Source organism: Paramormyrops kingsleyae, chromosome 6, assembly GCF_048594095.1.
Source record: "Paramormyrops kingsleyae isolate MSU_618 chromosome 6, PKINGS_0.4, whole genome shotgun sequence".
NCBI classification, from domain to species: domain Eukaryota; kingdom Metazoa; phylum Chordata; class Actinopteri; order Osteoglossiformes; family Mormyridae; genus Paramormyrops; species Paramormyrops kingsleyae.
This window is the reverse complement of record NC_132802.1, coordinates 34,625,527-34,635,919: the sequence shown is the minus strand read 5'-3', so window position 1 is coordinate 34,635,919 and position 10,393 is coordinate 34,625,527. Positions and strand designations below refer to the sequence as shown.

Sequence of the window (10,393 nt, the reverse complement as noted above, 5' to 3'; positions counted from 1 at the left end):
CCGTTTTTGGGATTAGGGTTAGGTTTTAGGGGTTAGGGTTAGGGTTAGGGTTAAGGTAAGGGTTTTAGGGGTTTGGGGGGGTTAGGGTTAGGGTAAGAGTTAGGGTTAGGGCTATCTATTAGCACTACGGTAGCATTTTTCGACAAGGCAGCATATATCGACAGAACATTTTTAAATCATACTTAGCTGTCAGGAATGTTCCTAACCTGACTGAACAGCACAATACCTGACTCACTAAAAAAGAGTGTGCCCGCAACGATCGATGGTTCAACAACTCTAAAAAACAGTTTCCGGCGCTAGTCCCGTGGATCTTTGCGTGTGCTATATATATACAGTACATATATATATATATATATATATATATTATACAGTATATATACTGTATAAAGTTGAAAAAACTGACAAAACAACTTATTTTGGATTCAGCTCTTTATGTTTAATTCAAGACTTTAAAATATCATGGTTTAAGAAAAACTCCAATTATTATTTAATAAAGTTTTATATGTATTAATAAATATTACTCTCACAATTAGCCAACCATAAGCTGGGCAAGTCGTTTGGGTGGCTGTATTTTTCATGTTCACAAATCCCTTTAAGAAATAACTTAAACACACAAAGAAATAAGCCTGCTAACTGTGTACTGGAAAATGAAGTAAAATTGATAAATATGTCACAATTCAATCAATACTCCAAAAAATTGAAATGATCTGTCAGAACCAATTCTATTGCATACCTTTAAACCACTGAAACTATCTGAATCTAATAATTAAAAAACGTATTATGAAAAGGTGAAACTCCCTTTAAAAATAACGAGAAGTAGTTCACAAAAATGATCTCCTATAACTCAAAGAACCGAACAAGCATGGGCTATGGAAATCAGATCACTAGCGAAATGTATGATAAATTCAATTCCCTGCATGTTTTCCTAAACTGTAGTTTATTTTAATAAATCATAATTAATAAGAAAATTGTATCATCTTTATAAAACAATGACATGCTGTCAGTATTGCTAAGTATAACAGGGTTGCAAAACAAGCCGAGTAGACGCGCAGGTTCAGAGGAGCTGAACTTTTCATTCATGTGTCCCACCGTAACTATTCCCCGCGCCGGCGATTTCAAGCACTTCGCCGATTTAGCGGAACTGTCGAGCTGCTCGCTTTCTATTCCTGGAGGGACCTATTCTCACTGTTGCTCTGCTCGAAAACTGATGAAAGAAATAAAAGAGCTTGCTTGTAATTAAGACTTCGTTAAAATATCTACGTTAGGAAAGGGCATTTACACCGCGAATATAAGAGGTAAGAGGTGGTTCACTTTTTTGCTTGTGGTATTTTAAAGCGAGCGCGGCGCTTGCAGTGATGAGATATTTTTTCTGCTCCAGCTAGCACTGTGTCAACTCTGGACAATAGATGCTAACGTTAGCTTCGCTAGCAGCGGCGCACGGCAGCCTGGGTGCTGCACGGTATCTGCATTGCCGTGGCTTTGTACGGTGCCCATGACAGGTTATGAAAGACTTAAACCTCGAAACGCGCAGTTTAATGGAAGACTATAAGCAGGGCTGTTAGCAACTGTGGGGAGTAGCCGACAGGACCGTGTTAGCATGATGGCTACTGAGACTGGGACTTGAGGTTGTATGGCAGGACTTGGAGTGCATATGTAATAATGCACGGCAGATGCTAAATTTGATATGTGTAAGCATGCTAACGAGCTGAAGGGACGGGTCGTATTTCCGTACGTCTCTGAAGCTATATCTTGCTGGAAACTATCGCTTCTCAATATGGAGATTTCAGATAGCTAAAAATCTTCGTTGGTGTGTGTTACGGTGCTAGTTAAAGGCAACTAGCTAGTGAACCTCAACTGTCTTTAAAAACACAAAGGCCGAAATTGTCCGTGTGAAAATGCTGGCCGCAGGTTTTCTGGAAAATGTATTCGTTTGTAGGAGGGGAGTTCGTATGGGTGCTCCGTAAAGCGCGAGAGATGGGCGATCTGTGCCGGTGTTAGTTACCCGCTATGGAGCTGCAGGATATTTTAATTACTGTGCATGACTGAGATGCCCGACACATCAAAAACAAACGAAGATTTACGGTAATTTTAAGGAATTTGCTTTGGGCCACTGGGCTTCTCCACGAGAAGTTTTCCAAGTTCACCGAGCGAACTCACATTGTTTTAGTCCTGAAAGTTCCGCTGTAAACGATCTGCTGCAAACGCGTGTGACTCCTATGAAGACATTAGCTCATACATTTTCTATTTTTGCGAGGTAATGTAATGCAAATAATCAGGCACCACTTGCAAACCAGTTTTCTGTCACTTTCTCCATTTTGATGTCAAACTGACATAAAAGACACAGTGGCATAAGTAAAATGCATAAGTCACTGTGAATTTGAACAGTGAGACATATTTTTAAAAAGCTACCAGTTTTCGGTAACTAGACCGACCACCACAGGTCCATATAGCTGCAGGGGTTTCTCCCGATTGTTACTGACTAGCAGACCATCTTGATAATGGAAAGATAAACAAACTGGCTGTAACTCTGATGCCGGCTCCTTCATGCGGTCGCAGCAGCTTGTGTCTTTGCCAGTTTGTTACATAATCAAAGCAGTCATGACGGCCCAGACTGCCGCCAAGCCCATTCCTCCATGTGGAATCCCCATGCTTTCCAGTGCAGCTTTGCATTCAAGTGATCCGCCTACCTTTTTGATGGCATCGTTCTAGGATTTGTGTGTTTGAGATGAAATTCCACTGCTCACTCATCCCAAGCACTGACTGGGACCTGTACGCTAGATCGTGGTTCGATGCTGGGTTCTTTCGTCAACCAACTGTGACTTAATTCATCCTGAAATGTAATTGGCGTCGTTACACCAGGAGAGCTTGCTGCTTTGCCGCTACTTCTGCGTTGCCTGGGGACTTGTCAGGTGCCCATGGGCTAGTGGGTTCTAGATCTTCAGATAAAAGTGCTATGTGACTAAGTAACGTGAAGAAACTGGTTGGATTAATACACTGTGTGTCATAATCTGTCAGGAGTGCGGTAGAAAAGCATTAGTTGACAGGGACATCCTGGGGCTGATGCACAGCGTAAGCCCGGTGCAGTCTGTTCCTGTTACTGTGTGAAGCCAGGGAGGCTGTGCTCCCGGGATGGTGCTTGGAGCAATTTATTTGGTCATTCGGTGTCGTTTCACATGTATGCTGGATTATTTTCACTAAATACTTTACTGCCAAGTTAACACAGATTTTTATTCTTGGAATTCTTACATAATTTGATCATTGCTTTCTAAAAAACACATTACTAGTAACAGTTTATTGGTGGGAGAATTATTTCTACATTTAATTTGCTGTGAGCATATTGTAAATGTAGCATACACTGGGATGCACAAGTTCAAATATATGTAAAGGTGAAGGTACACTTCAGCAATACAGAATAGTTTATGGTGAATAGGCCTACATCCCCAAAGCAGCCTAGCGGTATTCAGGAATATCTTAATGCAATATGTAAAGTCTGCAAAATGACAGTGGCTGATAAGAATTTTTTTAAATAAGCCTGGCTCCTTTTCAGTCGTCTTATGAAGAGTAGGAGTTATTCATTATAATGGTTTTACAGCATGCCATTTCCCCAGGTGTTTCCCTTGACAAAAAAAATTCACAATCAGATGAGTTCAAGGAAACAATAACTAGCTGTTAAAATGTATAATTCTGGTTTCTAACAGACCCAATTTTCCAGCCTATATTAGAGTTGTTGCTAAGTAACTATCTGCATGAGAGTTGAGATCAAATCTTTCTTTGTCATGTCAGCATTTCTTAAAATGGACTGTGGACATTAGTGAGGCATACTGGGGTGATGGCCGTGTCTAAAATCAAACTCTCAATATACTGTCAGCCATGGAGGTTCTGCTCCAGTATGTATGTTGAGGCCAATCAAAGAAGGCTAAGCTGTATCAAATAGACTACATGCACGGGCATATTCCCAGTATAAGCAAAATCGGGCTGCAATAAAAATGGTTTGGTTTTCGATTCACCTATAACACTACATGATTTTTGTCACAGATTGAGTTGCTGGATTTTTTTTCCCCTACGTAGATGGGTTCTGGTGGCAGGTGTTTCCCAGCCTCATGATTAACAACGGTTTGCACTCAAAAAAGTCTTTGGGACCCAGTCTATGGCCTGGATGGTGACTAGGGAGTGGTCTTGGGAGATGGTCCTTTTGGAATAACAGAGTGAATGATGAGTGAAGGTGAGGTAGACACTGCCTGGTTGAGGCTCTGGAGTCACATGGGTGATGTGGGCAGAAGGGAGGGGATTTGAAAGCTTGGTGGCAGTCAGTCAATGTGCCTCCTGTGTACAGTTGTGTATACAGGGAGTGAGGAGGTGTGACGGCAGAGGTATGGGATGTGAAAGGATGAAAAGGTAGAAAACAGCCTGTAAGATGGCATTATTCTCTTTCCTCCCCTCCAGTCATTTGATTTCAAAACTGACAGAGCAGAAAATAAGAATCTGTGTGTTATTTAAGCTTGTGCTGTGTGTCTGTGTGTGGGGTGTTTTTCTTAAATGATAGATGTTTGACACAGGAATACTATCTCATAATGCAATTTGTAGCAGTTTCAGGGGGAAAAAAAAACCATTTTTTTGCAATTCTAATTAGAAAATGAACTTACGTAGTATAAGTATTCCTTTCACAGAGGTTCAGTTTGAAGTTGTTTATTGAACAACAAGCCAACTTGAAAACAAAGAAATAGAGTAATAACGGAGTTGCATCTAAAACTACAAAATACATATTTGGATCTCTGGCTGGATAAAATGTTCTGAGCTCAAAATACCAAAATGACAAATTCTGTTGTTGGGGAAAAATTATTTTGTTCGAAAAAGTTAACTGAACAAGGTAATGTTGCTGCTTGATGACACAGTGGCTTGAGCATATCTGTCTCGAGATGAATGAGCACGACAGTGTAAGGTCATGGTGCCCCCGCAGCAGAAGGCATCTGGTCACAGGGGACCAAGCAGAGACAGTCAGGTAAACCGTAAAGAGTGCTTGCTGACATCTGAAAGCAGTGCATCTGTACCATTTATCAGCATAACACACCAAAGAAGTGCCCAGTTTACCTCATTTCTCTGTGGAGTCTGGAACTTGGACAATCATAGAGGTATCAAAAACATCCAGTACACATCAGAAAGAAACAGATATAAAGTAGAACGTAGTAATGGATATAAAATCACCTCTGCTGGCAGTGAGCTGTATTGATGTATCCTTCTAGAGTCTTGAGTTGTCACTTTAAGGATTGTCATTCATTGATACTTAGTGGATTGTGTCCCACTGCAGTTTGGCTTCCTTGATTTAATTATTTTTTTTTCCTTTCTGTTCTTTCCTGGTGTAGTTTCACAGTACAGGGGTCACTGCAGTAGTTCCCAAAGTGACAGGCAGCACAGGCCGCTGTGTGAACCTTCGGTAAGTCTTTATGGTACAACAGGCAGACATGTCCGAAGCAGCTTGCTAAATGAGCTGCTGGCGCACATGTTTGGGGACATGGGCTCTGGTGAGACCTTTCAGCTGAGTAACACTCCCCATCACTGTGAAATTTCAAGTAGTGGTGATGCACACTGTCGGGAATCCATTTGAGTGTAGTTGTGCTGATGAGTCACTGATATCCATATGAGGAGGCAAAGTAGAATTCCAGAGAATAGCCCTACTTGTCATTCTCTTTCAGCTTTGCATGTGGTCACAACCCAAAAAGCATCTGCGGTTTTGGAATTAGTGTTCATTCAGGGGCTAAATATGAAGGGGCTGGTTTAGGAGGGTAAATAAAGATAAGAAACTGGTGCTCTTCCTCTGTGCCGTACGGAAGAGGTGTGGAGTATCTCTAAAAATACTCATGTGCTTCTTTTTGGGGCTCAGTGTTGTATGAAGAGGGATCAAATAAACAGGCATGTGCCCAGCACTGATAAATCTGGTAAAAAAGGCTTTTTTTGCCCCAGACTGAGTATATTGCACATAGTTGTTCGGGTCTGGTTGAGGATTGTGTCTCAGGCTATTGAGATGCTGACACTGTCATAATACACATTACAGTGGATTTTGATGAAGTCTGTCTAGGAATGAGTCCTTTTCCAGAATGATGCAAGCCTAATATGTCAGGGGTGCATTTCTGGAAGGTACCATTTCGTATTTGGTTTCCTTAACTAAAGCGATCCCTGCAGCTGTTGATCGTTTCCTCATGAGACTTCAAGTGTGGCTGTTCGGCATGGTGTGAGAGCGGCTCGCGGTCTGTCTGCCCATAATGGTGACGTCAGAACACTTAATCCCATGAAATATTCATAAAGGCAATTAACAGACGGCGACTGCAGCAGGGTGCGCTGCCCGACATCCGGCGCTGCCTGCCTTCAGAGGGGCTTCGACTCGGGGGGTCGCCGGGAGCGAAGGCGCCCCAGAGGCAGGCTTGATGTGGTGGGGATGTGTCATACGACTGACATTTCTTCCTGAGATTTCCATCTCCAATTTGCAGTGCTTTGTATTTCTGCAGTAAAGCACCAAAGGCACACACTTTTGTTAAGGATAAAGGAATCAGGTTTGCTTACATGTGGGGAAAGAGTAGTACAGGGACTGGGTTGTGGTTCAGTTTGTTGACAGATTTTTCCTCATGCTGTTTTATAAAAGCAGGAAAATATGTTAATCCAGTCAGACACTGTGATTTTGTTTCCTTTTAAGCTGGTCTTAGGTCTATTTATAGTTTCTTTTGTTTATTTTACACTTGCACTGGAGGGTATCTGTAAACAAATGGGGGATATTGCCAGCAGTTTTCCGGTCTCAGCCAGAAGAGCTGAGAATTCAGAAACTTAAGTGGCAATGAACCAAAAATCACAGGTACTGTGCATATGCACTGTCCTGAACTGCTATTTGCTTTAGATCCCCTGTAGCAGCCTTTTGTGCAGGCAGTTATAATGACAGTTGGTAACATCTGGAGTTTAAATGACATTTATACAATGATTTCATTAACAGCGCCTTCAACACATCCCCCCCATCCATCCGTCTAATCTTGAAAAGGAGTAATTTTTTTGTAAAATTGCAAAGCTAGCTAAGGTTTTTTTCCTATGACAGAGTAAAAATGTTTTAGCGAAGCTTTAACCCCCGGTGCTATAATTAAGGTAAGAAAAAACCTGATCTTAATCTAGCTTACTAGCGATGTAAGAACTGTATGTGCATAAAGTTATTAGTAATATTACACTGCACCTGTTGTTTTTTGGAAGAGTATAGTATACTTCAGTTTTTTTGGAGGTTTGTAACCTATGGACTTTTTTCATTTTAAGACAAGTTAAATAAAGAAAAGAGAGAAAAAGGTCACTGTTGTGTTATCTGGTGAATTTAAACATACTGGAAAATGACATAACTGACATTTATTTTTTTTATTTAAATCTGTTGCCCCTGCTCTGGTTTGGAAAAATAAAAAATACAGATAAAGTTGGGTGTACAGCAACTCATTTTCAGTTAACTGGCATTTGTACCTCTTTCCAGGCACACAGCACTTTATTTTGAGACTCGTTTAAGTGAGAGAAGATCCGGTAACAGTGCAGTTTAGGGGAAATTGTAAAGTCTAACATTTTTTTTTATTTTGAAAATAAAATATTGCGTTGAAGAAAAGCAGATTTTTGTTTGTATACACTGTCAATTATAGTTCTTAGAAAGAAAATCAGTATCGGCCGGTCATACTTGCAAAAAATCGGAAATAGGAATGGGCCAAGAAAACTGCAGTTACGGCGTCTCTAGTTGTCAGTATATTGCTGTATCCGATGGTATGAAAATGCTGCCTATTATGAATTTCTGTAAAATGTTGGATCAAATTATACAAACCTTCAGAATACTACCAACAGAGCAAAACATTTACTGTGACAATTTAATCTCAATGTACCTCTTGTTTTAGCTTTGTACAGCTGTGTAAAGTACTATTTTATATAAGGTGATATTGATAGTTGTGAGGAAAAATTTGGAATTATCTGGTTTTCTTTGTGAATAGATATATTTACAACCCATCAATTATTTAAATCATTAAATATATGGGAAAGAACCTTGCAAAGACACTGGTCAAGGTACAGATACCAAGATAAATGTGCCCTGAGGAGTAGTGAAATTCAGCATGAAGACATGAAGACGGAACAAGCTGTCCTGAGAACAGAGTATCAGCGAGACATGGGAGGCCATGAAATGCCCAGTGGTGACTTTAAATTTGGGGATTATCGCTCAAGGGACAGTAGCGCGGGCTGTTTGTTCTCCAAGCTTAATGTTTGCTGTAAAGCTGTTATTGGGCATCTTTCCTAAGAGGCATAGTGGAGGCAGTTAAATACAGATGCTCTTCTGCTTCAGGGACTGCTGAGGGTGTGAAAATAAATGGAGAAATGAGCGATTCGGGGTTCAGAGAAATCAGGGGAAAAAACCTGCCACAGTCTGCGGGAACTCCAGGGTGGTTCATCTGAAACATGCAGCACTTTGGTCAGGCTTAAAATAAGGCCTGGTCTTGAATCCAACTGAGAATCTGTGGCATGAATGGAACACTGCTGTTCACAGACTGTTCCCTTCGAGCGTGAAAGCCCGAGCAGCCAGGACTGGGTGACAGTTCCAGCGTACAAATGTGCAGAGCTCCTACAGATATTTTGTAGCAGAGCATATCATGAAGCCTACTTATTACAAAACGGTTGATGATCCAACAGACGAATTCCCTGAATTTTGTTTTGTTTCCATGTAGCGTAATAAAATATGAGAAAGTCCAAAAGGGGTGAATATTTTTATAGACACCAAGTCACTGACCTTTGTTAAAATGAGTTAAAACTATTTACACAAAAATACCTCTAAGGGGCTATTTAAATGAGAATTAATATTACTTCCAGTGCTACATGACAGTTAATGGACTTAAACCCTTTATACATAGCATTAGAGTAGCTACCGTAGCTATGTTTTCAACCCCTGCTAAAAAATGCATGTTTCCTGCTTCTCTGTTTGCTCCACTTGTGGTGAATTATGAATGTGAGGTGCCAGTCTGTTGGTTAGTGAGAAACTCAGGGGGTGTGGTGGGGGTGGTACATGACTCCCCCTACACCCCCCACCCCACCCCCATCACGCCTGGTGCTTAACAGGGGGCCGGCAAAAGCATCCGACATGCATCAGCTGTGTCTCACGATACATTTTTTGCACCATCCTCTTTTAATAGTTTGGGGAGGGGGGAGTTATTTACAATGACTTTTTAATGGCATGGATTTCCTGCAGTGTTGTGTAATGATCCGCAGGAACACAGTGTGCAGCTCAGACTGTGTGCGCCTGCGCCTGTGTGTTGATGTGTACATCTGTGTTTTACCATATATCTTGTATAACTTCTAATGGCTGTATTAACCAGATCTTATGTAACACAGCTTATGCAAGTGGCTTCAGTAATCTGTGGCCTTATTGTATGATTATTATTCCCCCCCCGTTTCTTTTCTCTTCTTGGAGACTAAAAGCTTGGAGTTCCCCAGTGGACCCGCCCTCCCCTCAGATAGATATAGCTAGAGTCAAGGAGGTGAGAACGAGCGTGGTATACAGAGAATGAACAGGAGGGGAGTCCCCCCGTCCCCCCCCCCCCAAGCTGGACCGGCGCCATCGGCACTCTGCGCTCTCAGCTTAAGGGCACAACGAGCCGGAGAGTCGAAGCGAGCATTCCGGCTGTCACCGTGGGATGTGTCACATTCCCGGGCAGCGCGACACCCATTAGCGGAGCACAGGCTGAAGGCAGGCCGGCATCCAAGTCAAACTGTTCAGTCTGAGGCCTTTGTCTGCCATTCAGAACAGGATTTATTTCACTGTATCGAAGTGGGAACTCTGAGCGAAATCCAGAAATACAGCAGCTTGTGTAATTAGCAAAGCGCTGCTGTTTACAGCATGTTATACTGGTGAGCCCCCATGAAAAGCTGAGTGACCTGCAGGCCTTCAGAGCTGTAGATCTTTCCCTGCAGTAGTGCTGTGCTCCCCCTCTGGGTGTCCATGGTGGATTTTGTCCTTTGTGTAAACTTATAAACTTCTTCCTGTTAAAATGTTAATTTTTTTAGATTCTGCTTCTTCATGGGTAAACACAGATTCATTTGTTAAACATGAAATCTAAATATAATAGTATTGAAGCATTTTCTACGAAAAGAAGATTAAAGTGTTCAGGTACTCCCAGAGCCAATTTTTTGACTAAAAATATATTGAACAAAATGAAACCGAAAAGTAATATAAGCAACTAATTAAGTGTTTTGTTCTCTGTCCTGCGGCCTGATGCTGTCACATACTGTTACTGTGAGAGGTGGTCTATCCCAGCCCAAAGCTGTGTGACATGCTATTCTGCTGTCTTAATATCAATCAATCATTTTAAATCCTAAGCAGTTTTTTGTATGTTTTTTTTTTATTATTAGT

The 10,393-nt window shown here is 41.5% G+C and overlaps 1 protein-coding gene across 4 annotated transcripts in view; it reads left to right on the top strand.

Annotated features, from left to right (window-relative positions):
• Positions 1 to 1,144: 1,144 nt before the first annotated feature.
• Positions 1,145 to 10,393, top strand: part of rad54l2 (RAD54 like 2) — a 49,449-nt gene continuing 40,200 nt past the window's right edge. For 2 of the 4 annotated variants that reach the window (XM_072713118.1, XM_023821001.2), the window contains exon 1: positions 1,145 to 1,295. The gene's annotated coding sequence lies outside the window, so the exon portion shown is untranslated. Of the gene's footprint in view, positions 1,296 to 3,759; positions 5,000 to 5,360; positions 5,432 to 10,393 lie in introns of those variants that run through there. The other 2 variants (XM_023821003.2, XM_023821004.2) reach the window with 2 other exon arrangements.